This window comes from Phragmites australis, chromosome 15 (assembly GCF_958298935.1).
Source record: "Phragmites australis chromosome 15, lpPhrAust1.1, whole genome shotgun sequence".
NCBI lineage: Eukaryota > Viridiplantae > Streptophyta > Magnoliopsida > Poales > Poaceae > Phragmites > Phragmites australis.
This window is the reverse complement of record NC_084935.1, coordinates 25,523,804-25,550,374: the sequence shown is the minus strand read 5'-3', so window position 1 is coordinate 25,550,374 and position 26,571 is coordinate 25,523,804. Positions and strand designations below refer to the sequence as shown.

The window sequence follows — 26,571 nt, the reverse complement described above, 5'->3', positions numbered from 1 at the left end:
GGAACTTGACAAGTTTGTCATGGTTTTCATCAATGATATTTTCATCTACTCCAAGACCGAAGAAGAGCATTCTGAGCACCTTCGAGTTGTTGTTGGCCGCCTTCGAGATCACCAACTCTATGTCAAGTTCAGCAAGTGTGAGTTCTAGCTCAAAAAAGTTACTTTTCTGGGGCATGTTTTATCCGAGAACAGTGTTGCAGTTGATCCGAGCAAGGTGCAGAATGTGCCCAATTAGGTGCAGCCCAGAGGTGTCACTGACATTCGGAGTTTTCTCGGACTTGCGGGTTATTATTACCGGTTCATCGAGAACTTCTCCAAGATCGCTAAGCCTATGACCGAATTGTTAAAGAAGAATGTCAAGTTCGAATGGTACGAGCAGTGTGAAGCGGCTTTCCAGACTTTGAAGTCTCATCTCACCACATCGCCAGTTCTAGCACAATCAAACGTTCACAAGAGCTTCGATGTCTATTGTAATGCCTATAGCTTTGGACTCAGTTGTATTCTCATGCAAGAAGGATGTGTGGTCTCCTACGCTTTATGCCAATTGAAGCCACATGAGAAAAATTATCCCACACATAATCTAGAACTTACAGTGGTAGTGCATGCCCTAAAGATTTAGCGTCACTATGTCCTTAGAAATATGTGCAATATTTATACTGACCACAAGAGCCTCAAGTATATTTTCACCCAAGCTAATGACATCAACATGAGGCAAAGGAGATGGCTCGAGTTGATCAAGGACTATGAGTTGTAGGTCCAGTATCACCCGGGCAAGGCAAACATTGTCGCCGATGCCTTGAGCCGGAAGGCTCAGTGCAATTGTCTTAAGGTTTCATCCGAAACTCCACACTTTATGACGATTTCAAAAGGCTTAGGCTTGAGATGTGTCTGGAGGGATTTTTTTTGCAAATTTGGAGATAAAATCCACCCTCCTGGATGAAATTAAGGAAGCTCAGAAGCAAGACCAAGGCATGTAGAAGATACATGATAAGATCAAGGAGGGACAAGCCAAATGCTTCACCTTGGACGATGAAGGTGTCTTGTGGTTTGAGAAGAGGCTAGTGATCCATAAAGTCCCAGAGCTGAGGAAGAAGATTCTAGATAAAGCTCATGATTTCTTGCTATTCATTCTTCATAGGAGCATAAAAATATACCAAGACCTCAAGCCCAGGTTCTAGTGGACTCGCATGAAGCGAGAAATCGTTCGATATGTTGTACCACTGCAGGGTGTAAAAATATTTCAAAATGCCACACTCTCGGTCATGAGTATGCTTTTGTCCATTTGCAACAGTCGTAGAGTTGCGAGTGTGGATTGATGTGGTTGATGGTTTGAGATGATGCTTTACAGATATTAGTCATATGGTTCCTTTTACATTATATTCAATTGATATTTATATGCTAGTGTGTTACTTTGTTAAAGTATAGATGCTCACATATGTGTATGTCAAATTTGCTTTCGCATATAAAATTTACTTAACCACGTGGTCGCATCCTTATTAACATCTAAATCCATAATCCTTGGAGTCGAGCTAGTTATAAGTGTATATTATGGATTAAGTCTTGCGAGTACTTTCGTGCTCACGTTGCTATTTTAGGTGCTACCGACGAGAAGGAGTTGGTCTTTGACTACTTCACGTCTACCAAGGGTGGTGACGGGCATGAGTAAACAACTACTCGAAGGTCGTGCTTTTGTGATGGAGTCTAAGGGCATATGGCTCCATCATTCTTTTGTTGTATAGTTTTTAGTCTTTTGCTGTGTAGTTTGTTTTGTTGGTTAGGAGTTGAGTCGATTTTTATCTCCTCCTAACTCTCTTTACTGTAAATTGTAATAACTTGGTAAATGCTTAAGAACTTATAATCATGAGAGTGAGTTAGTACACATATGTATCTATTTTGTAGTGTAGAAGGCAATCCATACCAAGCCAAGCAAATTCAAGCACATTCCAAATGATGCTTAGGAGACCAGGGATTAAACCAGCTATGTGGGAGTGGATTAGGTGGTGGGTGGGGATCAACATAATCCCACTTGGTTCATTTCTCCAATGGTTTGTATTCCCTTTTTGCCAAACAAGGTCTTACTAGGAATGCTCTCTATTTTTAATTCCACTAGTTGAGTGTCCATGCGTTGCAACAGTTCTAAAATATAATGCAAAAAATACATTCATCTAAGTTTACATACTTTGCATCATCATATGTTGTTGAGTTGTGGTACGTATGTGCAAAAATACATTAACTCATGCTTAATAGAAGAATAGAAAGCATGCGCATTGCACATTAACTTCATGGGTTGTTACTCTTTCCCTTACCCTTACTCTCTTCATCATATCAATTGGGTATCTCCTATCAGTAAGCCTGCACAAATAAAAAAAAATTATTATTAGATGCATCACATCAAAGATAAGCGAAATATAGCTAGTAGTCACAAATCGATAAATAAGTAATAAAATACCTCAAAAAGGAAAATTTTGAGATATAAGAAACACTGAACCGTAAAAAGGAATAATTCAATGAAAGCTATGATTATCCCTCTCCATAGTACAATAACAAGGCGTCTATGGGGTGCTTCGAGTCGACACGAACATAGCTGGATCTGAAAGATCATCGCCACCAGCAGCCAACAGAAGGACAATCAACAGACATGTGTAAACCGAGACCACATGGATCTGAAAACGATATCACCGAACTGTCACCGTACATGACACTTGTTGGGATCGACCTTGCCAATTCGCTGGAGGTCCCAATTACGCGCTAGGTTTGTTTAGCAACCTAATCGATAAGATGGAGCCTGGAACGTACGAGTTTGATTGTGCGTGCATACAGCAACCTTTTTTATGGATAGTTACATGCTCGTGCATTGCAACGAAAACCCATATACAACATGAAATAATTGTACTTTGCACACTAACCATGTCTCGAGCACATGTATTTGCAATAATGAAACTTGTGAAACATTCCAACATTTTATCAAAGTGTAGCAGACATCCAACAATTGTTCAACAGTCAACCAGCTCCATCATAACCTTTTTTTTCTAGAAGCGATCTATCTACTCCAATCCCCCAAAACTAACTTTGTTCAGTGTTCACACGGCTTTGTTAAGGAATGAAAGGAGAACACATGATCAATCCGTCTACAAAATGACACGCCATGTAAATAAATGCAACAGGAAAAGAGAAGTCATACCCTCTCAGTCACTGGCATTGTTGTGGCTTCATCCTCAGCCACAGTTAATCTGTCCACACTGTCACCATCCATTCTCAAGCTGTCAGTTCGGTCAGTTGCCTTGTTCAAACCAAAGTCCACCTGGGCTCCGTCGGCAACCACCTCTCCAGCAACAGCTTTAGAGAGGTTCTTGGAAGGCAAATCAGTTTGCAAGTCAAAAGCCATGAGCCCCTTCCCTTTATGCCTCGAAGCAGGCTTCCCTCTTCACTCAACAACTGCCTTGTTACCTCTGCCTTAGCTAGATGAGCCATGAGCAATAGTGTCAGGAAGATTAATGGACTGATGGTATGCCATAGCAACCGTTGAGAGTGCTGGTCAGAAAAGATTAATGGATCATTGTACACAAAGCATAATATGAACCTATAAGGAGAAAGATTGTGTGAAGTGCTTACTGATAAACTTGCCACTCGTATGAGGGGCCGAAGTTGCATCCCTTACTACTCCGATGCTCAAGGTTCAGTGCGACCTGCAGGATATTCACCTAGATATTTGAATGGTGTACCAAATAGAACTTTAGTGTCCAACTGAAGAAGAAAAAACAAGGAACCTCATATGCATTAGGACCCATATGAGAAGTTCCACCTGATACTCTTCTGCAACATAGATCCGACCAATTTCACCTTTGCTTAACTTCCTATCAGTTACATATTCTAGGGAGTTACAAATTGTTCATAGGAGTAAAACTCTATATCATAAGGTGTTTAATGTTTATACATAAGTATATGTGTTTCATATACAACAACTATTTTGCTATATAACTGATACAATAACTTATATACTGCAATAACTTATATACTGCAATAACTTATATACAGCAATGGAAACCCATATACAACAACTGCTGTTTCATTTGAGGTAGATTAGGGCTCCCAACTGTTTTGCATGAAATTCTATGCAACTGACGCTTCCTTTTTTGGTAGTGTTAGTGCTTCATTTTAAAGTTCTATTCAACATCGTATAGCCTTTCCTCTGCAGTTGTTGTTGGTGCAATAGCAGCACTCTACCTCACCACAGGATCATTTTACAAAGGAGAAAATTGGCTCTCAACATTCTCGGTGTTCCTGTCTCTCTCAAGCACACAATCTGTCTCTCACTCCTCACCTCTGGTCCTGGCGATGGCCATCTCCTACCTCTCTCCTGAACCTCAAGCCAGGAACACCTGCAAAAAAGTAGCTTTTGTTAGAACCACTTGTTGTCGCTGCTGTTGGCTTCAGGCTCCAACATTAATTAAAGTAGTAAAAACATTGCATAGAGAAACCGTAGAAAGAACCAAAAAAGTGTTTTTTTTTCTTTTGGGGGTTTGTGGTGCTATTCAAGGTTCACATCAATCATGTGAAGTTTAGCCATTGGGGGAAACAAAGTGAGCTCTTGACACCATCCATGGTTCCACCCTTTCAAAGCAATGGAGATGTGTGTTCTTGCAGTGCTTGTGTTTGTTGCACCAGCTTTCCATCTTCCAATGGCGACAGCAGCAGGGAAGAAGGTGAGAAAAGACAGCATGAGCCACAAGCCATGGAGGGACAGGTGATGAGATGAGACACACATTGTAACATGGAAAGATGACAATCTGCAAAGGAGGGGCACATCCAAAAGCAACAGCCCCGCCTGTAACAAACCAGAAAAAGGTTTAAGGAAAAAATTTGGATTCCTAATGAAGATTGATGGATGAAGCCTGCATCCGGCAAAAACCTTTTTGCTTCAAAAGTAAAGAAGGCCAGGAGTGCAAGCACCTAATGCTTACTACTCTTGTTACCACCTGTAGGAGCATACAACAACTTGCTACTAACATTATCACAATTATCAAATTGTAGCTAACCACCTAACTCAAAGTTGTTTGTTCTATATGACCCAACTGATCTGACCAAGAGCATAAACAAGCACACTTGCGCCTGAATCCGATGACACCGAATCCGGTCAAACGCGCTAAACATCGCGTTCTTACTGAGCTCTAGTCCACCATACCAAGCATAGTCCATAAGAACACTTGTGTCGCAGAAAAAAGGAATTTTTTCAATTTTGTAGAGTAGTCGTGGTAAATAAGAGATTTTTGTTCATATAATAAATGCTCCTGAAGGGCTCAGAACTCCACTACCAAAACTATGGCTTTGATTTCACAAAACACCAGATGAACAAGTTTCCTGCGGAGTTATTGCCCCCAAAATCAGCTGCAACTGAAGCCATTAATCAATCCACCACCCCCTCCAAGATTTGCTCCTCCACAAGCTTCCAACTCCAAGACACCATAAAAATTCAATCTTTCCAGCTCCCCTCCTCACCAAATCGACTAAAGAACTACATAATTGCCAACTGTTAACTGGCGTCCACTGATCCAAGACAATTTATTTGAAACAAATGAGGAACAATTTTGCGTCAAGATCACAATCTGGCTCTAATCAGCTCTCAGAATCCAATGCTTGCAATTGCATCTCATCGATTGGGCTGATCAGAGGTTAGACTTGATGAATTCGACCAAAACCCTTCACACGAATGAATGGAACCTTGGGATAGAATTCCATCGAATAGAAGTTGAAACAAGCACCGAGAAACCAGATGGTCTACCTACCGGCTAAGAGAGGGAGAGGGTCCTAACAAATCGAGAAGGGAACCATGCCAGAACAAATTTGAAACACTAGAGAGGCATCTCAGAGAAAAAAATCTAACCTTGCCTATCCTTCCACTTGGCAGCATCAACGGCGCCCATCCTGGCAGCGGTCGACGGCTCGCATTTGTTACCCTTAGACTAATGAGCACGTGAGAATTCACAGTGCCGGCGACGGAGCAATCGGATCCACACCACTCATCGGTGAGGAGTTGCGGCTGGAACAAACTGCATCACCATCGGAGGGGATCGAGGAGCGTACCGTTGTGGGAGTAGGCGTTGCCTCCATGTATAGATGTGGTGGGCTCGACAGGGTGGGGAGGGGATGGCGGCTACGGCTGGAAGGGGAGGAACAGCGGTGGCTGCGGCTAGAGGGGAGAGGACGGCGGCGGCTGCGACGGGGGCAAGGGCTATGGCGGCGACGGCACAGGCATCTGGATCGAAGGTATGTCAGTTACGCCCGTGCGGCGCATGAGGGATGCAGGAGGGGGACCCGCGGGAGGGAGGGGACCAGCGTCGCTTACTCGTGTGATCGGGGGGTTAGGGGAGCGCCAGCGGGGGCCCACTGGTGATGACGAGGATGCATGCGTACGGATGGGAGAGCGGAGGACCACCTGTCAGCTCGGGAGAGGGAAAGGCAGGGCGTTCTGCCCTGTGCGATAATCATTACGTATTTTTTAAGTAGTAGATATATTATCAAAAATAAAGTATTCTCAAGTATGATCTGGGCACATTGTAAATGACCGTGATTCACCCACCAACTACGCCAAATGATCGCATTGTGCTCACGACTAGTGGGTGTTCGGCTGCGAATCATCACATTGAAGGGGACCAGACTCTATTTGTGGTCGAGAGAGGCTGATCCTGACAGAGATATAGGATGGGCTCAGAACAAAGTAATTTGAGCTCAAGATGCCGATCCCCGATGGTGCCGACTTGATCTTACTTGATGCGGCTGGCTTTGTGGATGGCGGTGGTGTCGTTTACATGGGGACAGATGATGGTTCTTTCACTTATGATGTAAAGTCCGGATGGGTCAGGAAAGTAGGCAGTGCCAGGGGTGTTGACGACTTTGTTCCATACATGAGCTTCTATAATGTAGGTACATCTTTGCTTAGTCTTTGATTTCCTAATATTATTGAATGAATAATATTTCAGTTAGTTACATGAAAATATGGACAATGTTACAGGCTCTATGTAGAACAGGTTACATCTACCTAATTTTTGTTTTCAGAAGTGGAATTTTACAATGTCTTATAAAATGGTGTCGCCTCTACCTCATTTTTGTTTGCTTAAACATGTTATGGACCCATTCTTGAAATTGTCTGGACATATGTGCTAAACAAAGGGAGGTGTTTCTCTAGAGTTTGACTCCATTTTCTCAAAGATTTCGCACAAGTATTGTGGTTGTTAACTAGTGGAGGATAACAAGTTAGTGCTGTTTGGTATTACCTCTGTTCTCTTTTACTTGTCGTTTAGAACGTCGACACAGTCTCCAACAAGTACGTTTAATCATTATTTTTGATAACTAACTCTTGGTAAAAATTGATAAAAATTAGGTGATGTTAAAATATTTTTCATGACAAATTTACTACTATTATTATTATATGCCAAATCCTAATAGTTTTTTTATATTAGTGGTCAAAGTTTCTATGTTTGACTGCACGTATTCTAGAATGACATCTATTTGAGAACGGAGTTAGTAGTAAGTAACTTGTTGGTCCCTTTTTTGGTGTGCTACAAATGTTCACTGAGAGTATGTTTTTTTTTTTTTTGCAATTGGAAGATGCTCAGACCTCGTAACAAACTTGGCAAAAACGGAGATCTACCCAGTACGCTGCGACAGCATCAACCTGCAGGATATTCTAGTTGGCTTCCGCAGAAAATTTGGAGTCTTCCCATGTAAGTATCTGGGCCTCCCACTTCACACGAGACATTTACGTAGAGTAGACGTCCAACCTCTTATAGACAAGGTGGGTAGCAAATTACCAAGGTGGCAAGGACGGCATTTCTCGCTTGCAGGATGTGAGACGCTGGTTAAAACGATTCTGTCATTGCAAACTACTTACCAACTCACGGTTCTACCTCTAAAAAATGGCTAAAAAAAGATTGATCGCATACGATGAAGTTTCCTTTGGAATGGAGAGGAGCCAGATAAGGTGTGGCAGCCATTGCTTGGTTAATTAGCCGACAGCAACCAAACCAAAGGAAAAGGGAGGCCCAGGAATCACTAATCTACAGATATTTGCATGAGCTCTTCGCCTCTGATGGCTCTAGTTTCAATGGCAGGATGATGATCGACCATGGAAGGGGCTTCCATTGCCATGTGATCAACTGACAAAGATCTGTTCAATGCATCCTCTATTGTTTCAGTGCGTAATAGGAAGAAAGCTGAACTTTGGCACTCGAGCTGGATAAATGGACAAGCACCAAGAAACATTGCTCCATTGATCTTCGCCAAATCAAAGAGAAAGATTTTTCAGGTCAACCAAGGGCTTCATAACCATCAATGACTGGCATACCTAGAGAATATTACAACACAGGAAGAGTTGCTACAATTAGTGGATCTCTGGGACAAGATCAAACACATCCAACTCACACAAGATGAGCCTTACAGGATCACGTGGCGTGGACAACAAATGAGCAATACATGGCCAAGTGCATACAAAGTGCAATTCCACGGCACAATGATGAAACACAGCATGAGTGCAATCTGGAAGGCCAAAGTACAACCGAATGCAAAACGTTCACATGGCTTCTCCTGCAAAACAAGATCCTAACAGCAGACAACTTGGTCAAAAGAGGATGGCCCCATGACCAGGCCTACCGATTATGTGATCCAGAAAATGAGATGCTGACACACCTTTGCAAAGACTGCGTTTTCATGAGAGAGTGTGGCCACACCTTCAAATTTGGCTGCAACTACACATCATTCCAACAGTGGATCGATATCACACCTTTTTGGATGGTGGCGCGTGGCAGCAAAAAAGATCTTCAAACAATTGAGAAGCCAATTTGACGGACTCGTTTTTGTTTTTTGGTGGAACATTTGGAAGGAGAGAAATTCAAGGATCTTCCAAAACTCAAGTAACATGGCACTTGAAGTGGTTCACATGATCAAAGAAGAGACCTATGAATACCTGTTAACTATAGGTGTCATTTAGTAGTTCCTTCTTTTCCTCTACCCTGTTTTGCTCATGCCGAGTTGTTTGCTATGTTCCTACGTCCCTGACCGGGCAGTTGGGCTTTTTTCCTTCCTTTTGTTTTCCCAAACTCTTATTTTATTCCTTGTCTAATAAAATTGGCCGGCCTCTCACCGTTGTTTCAAAAAAACAAAAACAAAAAGAAAAGTTGATGTGGTTTTTGAAACTTGTGTTTTCTGCAGCACTGGAAGTGACCTCTACATGTGAGGTCCCAAGGGCTGGTGCTTCAAGTGCATGAAAAAACTCTAGTTTGCTAGTGAAGGTCTTCTGATAAATCAAGAAGGAAGTGTCTAGTGGTAATCACAGATGGAGTAAGCGGGTTTTGTGGTGGAGTAACTCTTTTAGATTCTGTGATTTTCCTGCTCGTGTTGTTCTGTTGGCCTTAAGCCGGTAGCTTGATAGTCGACGTCAAGCTTTCTTGGGCTTGTCAGCTTGCAATCAGAGTCATGAACGAATATGGTTCTTTTCGTCAGTACTTATTGGTGTTCATGATTATTATGATAAGACAATATTAAAACATTGCAATTGAAAATGCACCATGTTACTCCAACCTAGTTTTTGTTCGGTTCAACTTCTTATGGCTTGAAATTGGTTGGATCACTAGAAGTTCTGCCTCTCCGTCTGTAATTTATCCTGAGGTGCACCTGCTGGCCGAGGTATTGCCGGCCCCTGCTTGTTGACAACAGGTTCCCTATCCGATGGTTGTCCAGCAGCACAAGATCACTGACCATCTGTTCGTTTTCATCACTGTTCAGAATTTAGACCTTCTGTTCGTTATACCTGAACTGCCTGTCGTGCTTGCGCGTCGACCAATTTGTAGTTTTATCTCTCATCGCCTAAGGTGTCGGTGTTGTCATGGTCAGACAAATTAAAGCGCAGCTTGCGGCACTGTGTTGCTGCTGCTGCTGCTTGATCGACGAGTGTTGCTGCGACCCCTCCATCATATTGTTCACCTGAGACGAAGGGTGCGGTTCGCTCTTGGTGCGTACCATGATGATATGAACCGTGTGTTTTATGGTTCGTCCTGGATTCATGTATGTACGATGCTTCTTGCTTGCTGCAGCTATTCCACTGGTGATCTGGTTCATAGTCACTACAAATTTGGATCGATTGGGTCGAGAAACGAGGTTGAGGGATGTGGGTCGACATATACAAAAATGTGATATGAGAGGGTATACCTCTTCGGGACAATAAATTAACGATGCAGAATATGACCCTAATTTATCCAGAACCATGACCTAGGTCGATGTCTTATCCGGGTTTTTGAGTTTTCAAGACGATCCAGGTATAAATGATATAAACATCAAGAAAAAAAAAAGAAAAATGAGCTACTAACTCATTCGGCCTACTATCAAGCCAAGCCCAAGAACCCATATAAACACCACACCCCGCAACCCTGCCCTAATCAGTAGTTCTATTCAGCATAGCTCGTTAATTTGGTATCTTTCGTAAGTAGCTTAGAAACGTAGAGGATCAAATCGAGGTTTGCTATGCTGTTTTGCCACGTGGGATCTATTTAGTTGTTGGAATCTTCACAAGTTCCAGTAAGATTTTGCCGTGCAGTTCCAAAAAGTAGATAAAAAAGCAGATCAAAAACAAGGAAAACATAAGTGCTAAAGCCACCGCAATGATGGTTAATATTGTCTAGTAATTAAATTACTAGCATACTAAGAATCATCATTGTAGCTTTATTACTTATTTGCTTTCTGATTCATAGTTTGCTGGAATTAAGCACACATCAAGCACGTTTTGATGTATTCTTTGTGCTTTTCACTTTCAGGGCTTCTTGGCTCTGCAATTTTCGTATGATTCCTGATTTTATCCCTGTTTCATGCTTCTAGAAAAACCGTATATGCATTTCAATGGACCTTGTGACAGCTGTGTTAGGAGACCATGGACAGAGGCCTAAAGATGATTATGGTGTCCTTTTTTTTTTGGTTACATCAATCAGTAATCTTCTTGTACTTTGTTCGTCGTCATTACTGGTAGTGTATTCTAGCCTATGACATATGATGCAATTGCTTCTACAATGGATATTTATCAATTCAATTGGTATATTTTTTGAAAGAATAAGAAAAGGGTGAGATTCTGGTTTCAGATGGCTTTCATTTATGCTCACGAAATTCACCATTTTATGGTGTCACAACTCTCATATAGCTTTATCGGGTAAATTCCATATATGCTACCGAATAATTCTTATTCTTCCTATTTATAATGCTACTTGATATGATTCTGCTGGTACCCATAGGGCAATTAATTTAGGGAGCTACTTTTCACGTGCCTTTACTTTCCTATTTATGTCGCTTGCTGCATTTGTTTCAGTTCATTACTTTCACCAATATTGATATGCATGTTTTTATTTGTTCTGTTTTGAGTTGGGTCATGGCAAGCCAAAATTCTATTATACTGCAGAGGTGGTTGCATTTTGTCAGAAACGGCGCCTACCTACGAACCATGTCTGGCTATTTTCCACAAGGTGCCCATTTGATAACTTTATGCTCCAGAATAATGCAGTATAAAGAATTTGGCCGCTTTGTTTCGTGTGAGATACATGTACATTGTTCACTTAATAATAGAGGGTGAAATACTGACAACACATTGTATAGGTGCTTTAGAGATGACCAGAAGACCTTCTACTAATAGAATTGTTGATTGTGACATCTCCTTTCATATTTTTCAATCTTGTGGCGTTTCTGCAACTTTCATTGCTGTGCTTGCCTTCTGCCAAAATTATCTCTTGCTTATTTCTTATCATAATAGATCTGGGTCAAAAAAAGAGCCTCTCCTGGGGATCTGGGTCCCCGTCTTATATAGGGATAATGTACCGTCTTCTATCCATCCGTAGTTGATAGAGAATCCTTCTTGTCGTCTAAGTAGATATATCTGTTATGAATACTAATCCTCTCAAGTTGGGTAAGCAATCGAAACCTTCCTAGTATACGTTTTCTAGATTCTGGGAGTATCAGGTACCGCAGATTGGGTTTCGTAATATCCAGATTTGTCAAGTATGCACACAGTATACTACTTATACGTATATACCTCATAGTTAGATATTCGACTTTTCTGATTACATCTTTCACCAGGAAATCTGCCACCTCATTTTTTGCTGCTTACGACGCATTATGTGAAGAAGGAACTGCATCGCCTGTTTGCAAAGCCCTTGATGAAATAGCTGATATAGCTGTACCAGGTAAGAATATCTCGAGTAGTGATTGCCATATTACTGCTGTTGTAAATCAAACTGGTACCTTTTACCTCTTTTTCTACCTAAATTGGCTAAGTACCATCTGTAGCGGGTACTCACACTAGGTTCATTTTGTTATAGGGTCAAAAGATCATGCAAAAGTGCAGGGTGAGATTCTTGAAGGTCTGGTTGCCCGTGTCGTGAGTCGTGAAAGTTCAGCACAAATGGAAGAAGTTTTGAGAAACTTTCCACAGCCCCTATTAGACATAGGTAAGCCACTGAACAAAAGTTTGATATGTTACATCTCATTGTTTGAGTGGATTATACAAGATAGGCAAGAAAGAAGTTCCGCTTTATGCGAATACAATCGTAAACGTTTCCGTTTTAATGTAATTTTTTTTACAAAGATGCCTTCTGATAGTTCTCATTCGAAGAAGACTAGGTTTTTTTTATATCATTTTTGTATTTTTACCATTTGGAAGTACTAGTCCTGTTACTGGCCATGGTAAATGAACATCATGATCAGCCGAAGAAAGAGAGTAAAATTCTTCATATTAAATTGTAGTATTCTTAAAATGGAGAAAAAGAACAGAATAAAAGGAAGAAAGCAAGAGAAGTAAAATACTTCCAATAAAATACTTGTTTTCTTCTTTGATTATGTGTATGATAGTTTATGGCATGTGATTTTCATTCTTTCTAATTTAGCAAGAGATAGACTCTTAAGTGATAACAGTTTTGAGGGGCAAAATCATTGTCTTTTCATTATGCTTTGGCCCATTGCATACAGGCGGCAAACTCACTGAGGACGTTTAGACCTTGAACTTTTAGGGTGCGCCCAGAATAAGCTTCCCAGGGTGTCAATAGTTGGTGCCAACTGACATCTAGGTCCACGTATCAGTGATTTCAGGATATGGTTCATTTGGTGAATTTTCAATGAAAGGTTTATTTTGCACTTGTGCTCAAAATAACACTTTAAGAATGTATCACTGAAAAATTCCACCTATCGAGGCCTAAAATGGACCAGGGCAGAGTCCAGGTTCCCTCTGGAAATCAGGCTTTTCTTTCTCAAAATCACTGTACTGCAGATTTGCTGTACATGGCGGTAAATGGCTTTTAACAGAGTATGTGCATATATGATTCCGATAGGTTAGGAACATACTATTTTCAGGAAACTTCAACAAAAAAAAAAAAGTCAACTACGTGCTGGCTAGAAAGAATCACAAATTGGCTGCTTTTTCAGAACTGTCCAGTTTGCAGGATTGGCTCTGGGTTGGCCAGTTCCGTAAACACGAACCCTTGGCCAGACTCTGAGGTTCAGGGAAAGAAACTAAAGAATAGAAGAACCTTCCCTTTTGGAAATGTGTATTAGAGGTCTGTATACCTTGAGGAGGCATGTGGGTACATTATACTTACATTATAGGAATACTTTTTGATGCATTTGAGAATGTTCTAAGAAGTAACCTCTGGTGCATTTGAGTTATGAGCTTGTAAGTATTCACCTTTTTTTATCATTCATTCAGAAGTTCTTTTCTTATGCAGCTGATTCAGATTTAGGACCAAGTTTACGAGAAATATGTGCCGCTAATAGGTTAGATGAAAAGCAGGTATTAATGTTGTCAAGTGGTATTTGATGCTCCATGATATGTCTTAGCTTTATGTTGGCTCAACCTTGCTATATAACCTCTTTATAATTTTACGTGATCAGCAAATTAAAGCACTTCTTGAAAATGTTGGAGCTTCGATGTGTCCAGACCATTCGGATTGGTTTGGAAATAGTGGTCTTGATGCTCAGTCTCGAAATGCAGATAAATCAGTTGTCACTAAATTTTTGCAAGCACATCCTAAAGACTATGCAACTAAGAAACTGCAGGTTAGTAGCTTTTATTGGTTCTTGGCCAAAGATAGATATTTCTCGATTGTAATAGACATGCTTTTGTTGTAAATTAAATTGCTACAACAACGAGGCAATAAATATATAGATGGTGATACAGTTCTTGACTTTTACAGGAGATGATTCGCTTGATGAAGCAGAGGCATTTCCCAGCAGCTTTCAAATGTTACTGGAATTATCTCAAAATTGATTCTCTTTCAAATGACAACTTGTATTACAAGATGGTTATCCATGTGCACAGTGATTCTGTTTTTAGACGTTATCAGCAAGAGATGAGGTGAGCTTGTGAAGTCAGCCATGCATATTGCCTTGTTATCTCATTTATTAACTCTAAATCTATGCTGCTGTTTTTAGGAAAAAACAAAGGGCTGTGGCCTCTATATAGAGGTAAGCTGAACCCTCTCTTAGTCAGAATTCCCTTGCCTGTCAAGATGAGAAGTTCTTTGTTCATGCAATTCATACATGAAATAAGGTGCCTTTGACTGACCTGTATTCCATGGTTAGGTTTCTTTGTTGATGTAAACCTGTTCAAGGTGAACAACAAGATGGCAGCTGATCTGTCCAAAGATGGAGACACTTTACTGAGAAATATCAATGGTGCCTTGGATTCAAATTCATCAGCTGTGGAGGGTCTGGCTGATGAGGATTAAAATCTAATGGTTAAACTTAAATTCCTGACATATAAGGTACTTCTTTATCAATGTTTACAGCTTTCTTTTAGGTGTTCATTGGTCACTTCTTGAGGTACCACTACCAGCATTGGTTACTCTGGATTCACATTAATTTTTGTGTGCTTTTAAATTAAATTTTGAAATGTTACTGGTATGCTTATGGTTGCACTATTCCTGTTATTGCCATCTAATCTACTTTTGGCATTTGTGTATGAACTTGCTTTCCCTTTGAAGCGATTTTATTCTTGAACGTGGAAGAGGACTAAAACTATAGAAACTTTGTTGCCTGCTGAATATATCCTCTAACAATTCTCTTTTTATGCTATTTGACAGTTACGGACATTTTTAATTCGTAACGGTCTATCCACCCTTTTCAAAGATGGGCCATCTGCTTATAAAACTTATTATCTAAGGTATGCTAAGTTATATTTTCTGCAACAGATTGGGTAATCAATGAATAATTGAAACGAGAACATCTTTTTGGGTAATCAATGAATAATTGAAACGAGAACATCTTTAGTTTGCTACTTTCTGATACTACTGCTCAGTTAAGATGTCTCCATAATTTATGTAACATTGGAAAAACAGTGCTAATGCATCCTCTAGACCTCTACCAAGTTGATAGTGTATTAATGGGCAATGCCAAGTAAAGTGTAGCCATGCAAATGTAGGATAGCCTTTTCTGGTATTCAAGTTCTTGTCTTCATCACACGATAATTTGATTCTTGATATTTTAATCTTATAGTTGTAAAGTAATTGTGTTGTAAATTCTGTACTACTGTAGTTAGTGTTGATTCTGTTGTATTGAAAGAAGTTATGCTTGACTATATATAATTGTAATGTAGTTTGATTTGTAAATTGTATGCTACTGCAGTTGGTCTTCGGTGCTGTTGTATTGTTTGAATAGAAACTATGACATCTCTGACATTAATGTCCTTATATGTGTTGATAAGCAAATGAAGAACTGGGGAACATTGGCAGGGAAACAGAAAGAGCTTAGCAAAATGTTGGATGAATGGTATATAACTACTACCTTCTTTCTCTTATTAAAGTGTGTATGTACCTTTGTTTAATTTAATTGGTTTACCCATTGCAGGGCTGTCTACATTAGAAGGAAGTATGAGAATAAGCCACTCTCTTCCTCGACGTATCTTACTGAAGCAGAGCCTTTCCTTGAACAATACGCTAAACGCAGCCCCGCAAACCAGGCTTTGATTGGGGCTGCTGGTAACTTGGTTCAAACAGAAAATTTCTTGGCCATACTTGATGCAGAGAGAGATGAAGAGGGTGATCTTCAGTCACAACGTGGGGTGGCACCTTCAAGTCCTACCTCAACGTCTGTTGATGTGGTTCCCAAAATGGAGGGCCTTATTGTTTTCTTTCCGGGTAAAATAACTGCCAACAGATTCCAAGATATATGTTTAACAACTTTTGATTTGTTTTGAATCGTTAGAAGAACTGAGATACTGGGTATATTTTTTTCAGTGACCAATATTAAAAAGGATGAAGAAATTTATTATTTCACTGGTTTGTGGGTATCAAACCTTGACCTTCAGCCGGACCACTGAGGTGCCAGTGCCACACTGGTACACTACCAATAGTTAGCTGAGACCTAATTTTTTAAGGAACCATGAACTCGGTAAGCTTATTGGTTCTAGATTTTTGAATTCCTCTGAACATTAGTAAGATCTAGAGTCCACTTGGTTTCACTTCTTGAATATTAGCCTAGAGCTTATAGCTTCTGTACCAGATAAACTAAGTAATCCACAAAAATTATGTCAGTATAGGCAGCTTCTCAGTGGATAGGCAATAGTTAAGCCTGATCTGTGCTTTGGTTTCGGCTTAAGTTTACAAAACCCCCATGGGCCTAAACTCATGCTTAGACCAAACATGCCCTAAGATTGGTGGTGTGATATTGTAAGTCTAGCTAGGCAGATTCTTAGCCTACTTTAATGGTGCATGGGTATTACCATTTTGTTGGATTCTCCCTGATGAAAAGCAGTCCCATTTGCCATTTTTTAACATACATGGTACTCGCTATTCTGTATTGTAGGTATTTTATTGGTCCATTTTATTTCTTTGTTTGTCCACCCTTCCCATGTCACTGAGAGTGTGTGGTCCACTACTAATGGTACTACAGCTGCCTACTGGTCATATCTGTCGCTGACTCGCTTCCATTTGACCACTGTGTCCATGTCAAATGCATAACCTTGTCTATATATCTGTCGCTTCCATTTCACAACAATGTCCATGTCAAATGCATAACCTGTGTGAAAAATTCTTTATGAAAGTGCAATTAAGTAATACAAGTAATACAATTTCATTTCAAGTCACTTAAGTGTGCCTTTCCCATAGCAAAGTAGGGAATGTTATTATACTTTGCATGCCAATCACATTCTCACCTTGGAATCCAACTTCCGCAGTGGCTTTAGACTTTAAAAAACTCGACTACGAGGAAAAGACGTCCCTCTGGCTTTGTCTTAAGAGGGGAGTACCAAACTCTTTAGGGAGGTACTCACGACCTGCGAACACCCGGGTTCGAGCTCGGGTGGGCGGCCTCTCAACTGGAGGCTCTACCAACTGAGCTATTGCTCGGTTCTCCGGCTTTAGACTTTAATTACTAGTAGTTTCTTTATTAATCTTCATCTTGTTCATACTTAAAACAACAAGAACAGCAAACCTTTCAGTCCCAAACAAGTTATGTAGGTTAGAAATGAAACCCGACAAGAGCCACAAAAAGAAAAGGATAAAAAGGTAGAGAGGTAAAAAAAAGTAATTAGTAATAGCAATAATAGTATTACTAGTAATAGTATTAGTGAATAGTATTAATAAATAGTTCTCTCAAATTCTGTCGTTTATATAGAAAGTTTTTTGGATTCCTAATTCTCATTATGTTCTTTAACTCTCCACATGATTATTCTTCTTTCAGGTGTACCGGTTGTGCAAAGTTGGTTCTATGTAAGGAAATATTAAATGTGCCTGGTGGCCTTGGTGATAATCGCCCTGTTCATAGCTTGATGGGAGATCTTATTAAAGGTATGGAACATTTTAGATATTATTTAATGTTATTTGGTTGCTTTATTCATTGGAGTAAAACATGGCTTCAATGAGTAGTGGAGGGCCATGTTGTTCTTTGTTATCCTGAGCACAAAATAAAATGTGCATTATGTAGGTGTAATTTAGTTTATGTGTGCTTACAGAGACATACAAATTAACTAATTCAGCCAGCATGTAGTCCTTCACCTGCTTTTGTGCCTTTGTTAGGACCATCCTATTGTTCACAATGATTATGGAGGAACCGATGTGTGCTTCATTCCTGCCAAGATATTGTATTTATCATCCTGTTGTACTGTAGTAACCGAGAAAGCCTTGATTTGACTGAGATTTTCTATCTTCAAGAACAATAGTTGTCCATTATGCTAGTGCCTAGTGACGTTTCGTTTTTGGTTGCTGACTTGCTTCCTATATCTCCACAATTGGTATAAACTTAAGTTGCAACTATATATTTGTAAGAGATTCTCATCTTGCAACTATGATCGCGCTCCGTCGGTGGAGCTGATCTCGGCAGTGTGCTAGTGTGTTCTTTCCCTTGTGCGATCGTTTCTTTATACTGGTTTTTCAATGGAAGTCTCAAAGATCTTTGTTTGGAATGTGAGAGGCCTCAACAAGAAGGCGAGATGTGACTCAGTGAGGGATATGGTGGATTCTAGTAGACTGGATATTGTTTGTCTCCAAGAGACCAAATTGGCGTCCTTTACTCCTTTCCTCATTGCCTCTTTGCTTGGTTCGGATTTTAATCAGTTTGTGTTTCGCCCGGCCGATGGTACTAGAGGAGGGATTTTACTGGCTTGGAAGGGAGCAGTCTGCAGGGCGTTATCTACTCGGGTTGATTCTTTCTCTGCCTCGGTGTTGTTCGCTGGGAATGATAGCCAAGATTGGTGGCTAACTGGAGTGTATGGGCCTTCAAGGGACAATGAGAAGACCACCTTTTTGCAGGAACTGAGGGATGTGCGAGCTGGCTATCCTGGTCCGTGGGCAGTCGCGGGGGACTTTAATCTCATCTACCAGTCGGAGGACAAGAACAATTCCAACCTGGATAGAGCTATGATGGGTCGTTTCTGAAGATTATTAAATGATGTTGAGCTCAAGGAGCTGAATCTCCTTGGGCGGCGTTATACGTGGTCTAATGAGAGTCACCTACTCTTGTGCGTCTCGACCGCGTCTTTTGCACCGTGGATTGGGAGCTCATGTTTCCGGATAGTTTGCTTTACAGCCTTGCTTCGGCGGCGTCGGACCACTGTCCCTTGATGGTTGGCCTCCGAGATAATGTTCATGGAAAGCGTCGTTTCCATTTCGAGAGTTTTTGGCCGAAAATGGTGGGTTTTCAGGATGTCGTGGAGGCATCTTGGGCATAGCAGGTTGACACTATTTGCCCTTTGAAAGTATTTTCGGTTAAGCTGAAACGCCTTGCCAAGGTGCTGCAATCTTGGAGTTCCAAAAAAGTTGGTCACATCAAAACTCAATTGCAGCTTGCTAAGGAGGTTCTTCATCGACTTGAGATTGCTCAAGATGGTCGTGCTCTCTCAACCGTTGAGGACTGGCTGCGACGCAAGCTCAAGTTGCATTGCTTGGGTTTGGCTTCTCTTGACCGCACCATCGCTCGTCTGCGCTCGCGCATCGGATGGCTAAAGGAGGGTGATGCCAACACAACTCTTTTTCATCTTCATGCACGATATCGCAAGCGGAAAAACTTCATTGCCAGGCTTCAAGTTGATGACCGTATAGTTACATCCCAAGAGGAAAAACATCAGGCTGTGTTTGATTTTTATAGTGGCTTGCTGGGCACTGCTGCTCCTCGGTCACACACTCTTAATCTTGCTGAATTTTACCAGCCGGCTGTTGTTTTCTCATCTTTGAATGATCAGTTTTCTGAGGAGGAAGTGTGGTCCACAATTCAGCAGCTCCCGCCGGATAAGGCGCCGGGTCCGGATGGTTATACCGGCAGGTTCTTTCCGATTTGTTTGCCTATCATCAAGATTGATCTGCTATGTGCTCTTCGCTCACTACAGCAAGGTGATTGGCGGCATTTGGGCCTTCTAAACTCAGCATTCATCACTTTGATTCCCAAATCTGCGGAGGCGATTCATGTGAAGGACTATAGGCCTATAAGCCTTATCCATAGCTTTGCCAAGCTTGTGGCAAAGCTTATGGCAAATCGTCTTGCCCCGAAGCTGGGCACAATTGTGTCGCCAAATCAAAGCGCTTTTGTGCGTGGGAGGTCTATTCATGATAATTTTCTGCTCGTTCAACAAACAGCGAAATTCTTACATCGTCAAAAAAATGCCAAGGATATTGATGAAATTGGACAACTCCAAGGCCTTTGATTCCGTATCATGGCCCTTCTTACTTGAGGTATTGACTCATCTTGGCTTTGGTCGAAATTGGTGCAATCTTTTGTGTGCTCTTCTTTTTACCTCCAGCACTAGGGTTCTTCTGAATGGCGAACCCGGAGAGGTCATTCATCATCGGCGAGGCCTCCGTCAAGGGGATCCTCTATCTCCAATGGTTTTTATCACAGTGATGGATGTTCTGAATGCCATGATAGTTAAGGCCAGTGAGGAGGGTTTGTTTCAGCCATTGGCATTTAGACCTCTCAGTCATCGGGTTTCCATGTATGTGGATGATGTGGCACTATTTCTCCGCCCCAATGCGGCTGAGCTGGGTCTCGTGATGAGCATTCTGGAGGTGTTTGGTGAGGCCTCGGGGCTGAGAACAAATGTGCAGAAGTGTTCAGTGCTCCCCATCAGTTGTTGTGAGCAGGATATCGATGAAGTTACTGCTGCAGTCCTATGTGAAGTCGCTTCATTTCCTTGAAAGTATCTTGGGCTTCCTGTATCGGTCAAAAAATTGACAAAAGCCGACCTCCTTCCTTTGCTGGACAAAATTGCCGATTGTATCCCAGGTTGGAAAGCTGTCCTAATGACAAAGGCCGGTCATGCAACGCTTGTCAGTTCAGTTCTCACCGCCATCCGCATACACCATCTTATTGCTCTGGGCATTCCTAAGTGGGCAACTAAGGCAATTGATAAAATGTGACATGGTTTTCTTTGGAAGGGTCGCAAGGAAGCTAATGGGGGAAATTGTGCGATGGCTTGGCAGCGAGATTGTCGTCCCCTGGAGCTGGGCGGACTTGGCATTCCCAACCTCCAAATTCTTGGGTGGGCTCTCCGTACGAGGTGTCTCTGGCTTAGAAAAACTGATCCGGATCGTCCTTGGTCTGGTCTTGACTTGCCAGTACACTCCAACGTCAAAGCCTTATTCGCAATCTTTGTCACGTCTTTGGTTGGCAATGGCTCGACCACTTTGTTTTGGTCTGATTGTTGGATCCATGGAAAGTCTATTCAAGATTTGGCTCCTGCCCTTGCTGCTTTTATTCCGAAGAAATCTCTGGAGCAGCGCACGGTTGAGCAGGCGCTGCATGATCGCTCTTGGGTGAGGGACATCAAAGGGGGTCTGTCCATGGCGGCTCTTATCCAATTCTTCCAGGTCTGGGACACTCTTCAAGGCTTTGAACTCATTCCAGGAGAGGCTGATCAGCATATTTGGAAGCATGTTTCTTCCGGCCGCTTCTCTACAAAGTCAGCTTATTTAGCTTTTTTCACTGGGAGCACATATTTTGAACCATGGAAGAGACTCTGGAAATCATGGGCACCGCGCCGTTGTAAGTTCTTCCTCTGGTTAGCGATCCTCAATCGCTGCGGGACGGTGGATCGGTTAGCGCGTTGTGGGATGCCTCATCCGACAAGCTGCCCGTTTTGCGATCAGGAGGAGGAAACTATACAACACATTCTTTGCTCATGTGTCTTCGCAAGGGAGTTATGGTTCAGGCTCCTTAATATGGTTGGATTGCAGCAGCTCGTGCCTTCCTATTCGGACCTCGTCTTCTCTAATTGGTGGCGCAGGGCTCAACATAGGGCGGGCAAAGAGCGGGGTAAGGGTTTCAATTCCCTGATAATTTTGGGAGCTTGGTGGCTATGGAAGCATCGCAACAATTGTGTCTTTAATGGAGCCGCCCCGAGGGTGGAGTTTGTTTTGCAAGAAATCTCGGCAGAGGTGCAGCTTTGGACCAGAGCAGGAGCAAGGAGGCTTGGTGCTTTGTGGCGTGGTTAGGTGGTGCTGATCATGGGACCTCCTGCCCCTTGTAGTCCTAGTCTCCCTCTGTGTTTGTGTTTTTTGTAATTTGGTTTGTTCTTCCTTTTCTTTCTCTCTCTTTTGGCCTCTTGAGGCTTTGTATGGGTCCGGATTCTTCTATCTTAATTCAAAGGCACGTAGATCTCATGCGTGTTAGAGTAAAAAAATAAAAAATAAATCTGTGTCCTTCAATTCTGATACAAAGTTCTGTTTTTGGAACTGAACATTTTGAGTGGCCAAATACCCTCAAACTTAAGTTCAAATATGATTTCACTGATTTGTGGAGCATGGGCTGGGTGGTGTTCTTTTGGCCACAAATAAAAAACCAGGTTTTAAACTTGGAGGGCCGAAATAGGACTATGCTCTTTTCTCACGGGAAAAGCTGTCCTATTCAAACAAGTATGATGGATACCTGCTAAAGAGGCAATTTGCAAAAAAAATATGCTGAAGAGTAATCAATGTAGTGATATCATATGGCATTTCTTTGAGCTGCTGAGCTGCGTACAACTGTACATCAATATATGTTTTGTTTGGCAGGTTGCTGCATAAACTATACATCTATGTCTGTTCTTTAAAATTTTGTTCCTGGTTTTAGGTCCTGTATTTTTAGTCAAACTTATATATCACAATAAATTGGTTAGGCTTCTAGAGTGAGTCTAATTGGACTGTTTTGTTAACTGTGATTACAGGAAGATACTGGCACAAGGTTGCTGATGCGTGAAAAAAGAAACCAGCTAGAATAACCCTTGCTGACAAAAATGCACCAAATGAAGAAGTGTGGAGGCAGGCAAGATTGCCATCATAAGATCAATCATGGCAAACAATTTTGCATTCTCTCTGTTTCTGCTTTATGATTAGTTTAACTGTACAGATAGAATTGATAAATCATTTTTTCCAGATTGAGGATATGTGTCATACCACAAAGGCGGCTGCTGTTCCTGTGATTCCTGACTCTGAAGGTAGCCTATGTGGTTCATTATTTTCGCTCCCTTGTCTCTTGTCTTCTTTTTTTCGTTCACTTTCACTATTAACTCAGACATATGATCATTAATGGTGATCCTGCTGCAGTTTGAATTTGTGATAGAAATGCAACATATCACACCTATGTGATTATCTGAAGCTTCCAATTTACGGATCCTATGGTCTTGAAAACCTCTTGAGTGGCACACTAATTTGAGAGTATATTGTACAAAGACCTATTTTAGCGTACTCCAATAGGGCATTAGGTTATATGTATATGTTTGTGTGTGTGTGTGTGTCATCTAAGGAGATTTTGAGGATTCTAAAAGAACACTTTCATCTTTGACCCTTATTTTCCTGCACCATTAAGTTCATCATGTAACTTTCCTTCTGGTTCCTTGATTTTGCAGGCACCGATTCAAATCCATTTTCTCTTGAAGCTCTTGCTGTTTTCATGTAGTGTGTCTCCTCCAATGGGTCGATCATCCGGTGTGCAGTCCATATTTACTCTTGCAAATATGTAACAGTCACTTTTATATATTGTGAAATGCCTGACATTTTATAATTCAAAAGGGAAATCTGGACAAGGCATCGCCTAATGCTGGTTATGTATTGCTAATGTTTTACCACTTGTATGATGGCAAGGTATGTATATCTAATGAAAAACTTTTTTCATCTCCTTGAATATACCAAATTACCAATACTCACAATTTCAGAGTCGAAGAGAATTTGAAAATGAACTGCATGAGCGTTTTGGCTCCCTGGTTAAGATGCCTCTCCTGAAGCCGGATAGGTAGGAGTATTTTCTTATATTGTTTCTCTCCCCTTGTTTTAAGGAAATACCCAGAGTTAGCTATGCAACTAGAGAAACTATTTAGGAAGATGAATGTTCAATACACTTATTTAGTTATTTCCAAGAAAAATGACAGCATTCCATATTGTGTGGAAGCAACAGAAAATCATGATGAGGTGACTTTCCACTAAACTAGTACTCAATTTTTTTGCTGATCTCAGAGCTCCATTGCCTGGTGATGTGAAAGCTATCTTAGATGAGGGGATTAACTTGTTCAGACTGCATCAGAACAGACACGGAAGGTATGGAACTGTTAATTCATCCCAGCCTTATCTGAGTATGTAGGCAACATATCTCACAATAGGTTGTGTATGAAAAAGAATGCCTTTGTACCATAGCACTTCGTAATTTGACATGTTGTCCACAATCACCCCCCCCCCCCCCCCAAAAGAAACAGTTAATGTCATTTATAGTGTTACTTCATCTGATAATGTTGATAGAATCACAGAACCAGTTCTGCATTTTTAAATTCACGTGTCTTTATATACTTGCTGATTTTTACAAAACAATGTCAAATCAGAGCGGAGCCATCAAAAGGTTCATATGCTAAAGAATGGACACAGTAGGAGCAAAGGTTGCGTGTGATCTTGTTTGGGAATGCTAATTATCTTAACTCCATTCAGGTAATTGTATTTCATTTATTTATCATTCAACATATGTATCCTGCTCAGGAATCATAATGATTGTTGAATGTAGACAGTAGCATCTTAACCCTGTGGGGCAACTACAAGTCTACAAATTTAGTGTGGGTCATTTCTTTATACTTTAATTGATAATTGATTTATATGAGAATACCAACAAGGATCTGGGGGTTTATTGAAAAGGCTGTTAGGTCAATCGATCCTACACCTTGCACCTACCTCCACCATTGCCATAAATCAACATTAAAAGAATACTTTAAGCTTAGCCAAAAGAAGTTACCGGCAGATCAATCCTCAAAACTGGCTCTACATTATAATCTGTGGGAATGGCAGCACCATATTAATGCTAAGATTTACTTTTATCTCTGATTTAGCAGTAGCAACAAAGAGACACTATGCAATGTCCATGTGTCTGCTCTACACTAATTCTAATCCTGCATACTGAAACCATGAAAGACTGCTTGCTATAATAATACAACTTCACACAGAATGATGATGCAGTTCTTGTGTTTAATATTATCTAAACTCTTGTAGGTTCCGTTTGACGTAGCCATGAAAGAAGTACTGGAACAGTTAAAAGCTGTTGCAAAAGGTGATCTCAAAACACCCAATACTGCAAAGCGGAAGTTTGGCAATATCAATTTTGCTGCTGTTAGATTAACCCCAGCTGATATAGTGGGCCTTCTCTGTAAGGTAAGAACCGTATGCTCAGCTCAGTCTAAGAAAAGGTAGTTTCAAATTTGCACTTAAGGGCTCGCCTTACATGTTTGCTGGAATCCTTCCCAGTTGTAGGCATGTACTGTACCACTAGGTTTGTCTTTATGATGACATTGCTATAATTTTAACACTTGTTGTACATTGCATTACTGTTATAGGTAGCAGAGAAAGACACTGATGTCAACAGTTTCCTCAACAACATAAAACTGGAGGATAACCTAAACAAGGCTCACGTCACCCTCGCCCACAAAAGAGGCCATGGTGTGGCTGCAGTTGCAAGCTCCGGCATCTACCGGAACCAGGAAGTCCCTTTGTTGTTCAACGCCTTGTTCTATACTGACAAGATGGCCGCTCTCGAGGCACAGATCGGATCGGTAAATGGTGAGCAGATAAAGTCCAGAAACGAGTGGCCACATACTACTCTATGGACAGCCCCAGGCGTTGCAGCGAAGGAAGCGAACAACCTACCGCAGTTGGCTTTGGAAGGAAAAGCGAAACGGGTGCCAATTGATCCTCCTATCACCGTATCTGGGGTGCTGGACTTCTACTGATTTCTCATCTTGGTTTTATAATCTGGAGGTGCAGAGGTGAACATAGAATCAGGAATCGTCGGTTGCTGGTGTCCTTTTACATTAACAGCTGATCGTGGCAATAACTTGTAAATTCGTCGATTCTCATGCCACATAAAATTTTGAGGGATTATAGGGTAGATCGAGATTATGGTATTTCTATTTTGTCATATTTGAAAAAGTGCAACATTCCATTTAGTACAAAATTGATACAAGAGGCGTCGAGTATTGTTGCTACTAGCAGTGTTCTGGCGTATTACTCCCCGTTTCTGTTGGCTTTTGTTTAATTGAGCCACGCGAAATTCAAATCATTTTCAGATGCCGTGGTTTGGAACGACGATGGTTCAGCCGAAGCTGTAAAATCCACCGGGCTCCAGTTGGCACTGTGGGAGCTCTTCGCCTCTTCGGCACCTTTTATTTACATTTTAGATGGAGTTTTCTATCAGTTTAGTAGCAGTAGCGAGTTTTGTAGCATCAGTAAAGATTATGCTGACACTAGTCCTTTAAGGAAGGTGATTAAGTAATTGGAAAGCAGAGTCAATGTGGGTGATGGTTGTAACACTGCAAGCTGCAGAACAGTGGTGAACGCGTATCCTGCACATATTTTTGTTTCCCAAACCTCCAGGGCACCATCAGCACATGCCATGACGTCACATCGTCACGCATTGGTTCAGCTATGACGTGTACACCAGACAATGGGATCTCCTTACTTCAAACGTTCGTTGTGCTCGCCGGATCCTAGATTGGTCCGTCCAAGTCGCCGACGACCGGACCTCGCATGCGTCGACGTGAATTTGGTACTGTGGAGACACCCATTCTTGGCATGCGTACGTAGCCACCTGGACCGTGAGGCGACGTGAACGGCATACGTA

At 41.4% G+C, this 26,571-nt stretch overlaps 1 pseudogene; it reads left to right on the top strand.

The window, feature by feature from the left end:
- Positions 1 to 6,231: 6,231 nt before the first annotated feature.
- LOC133892236 (tRNA ligase 1-like) lies at positions 6,232 to 25,754 on the top strand (annotated as a pseudogene).
- The last annotated feature ends 817 nt before the right edge of the window (positions 25,755 to 26,571 follow it).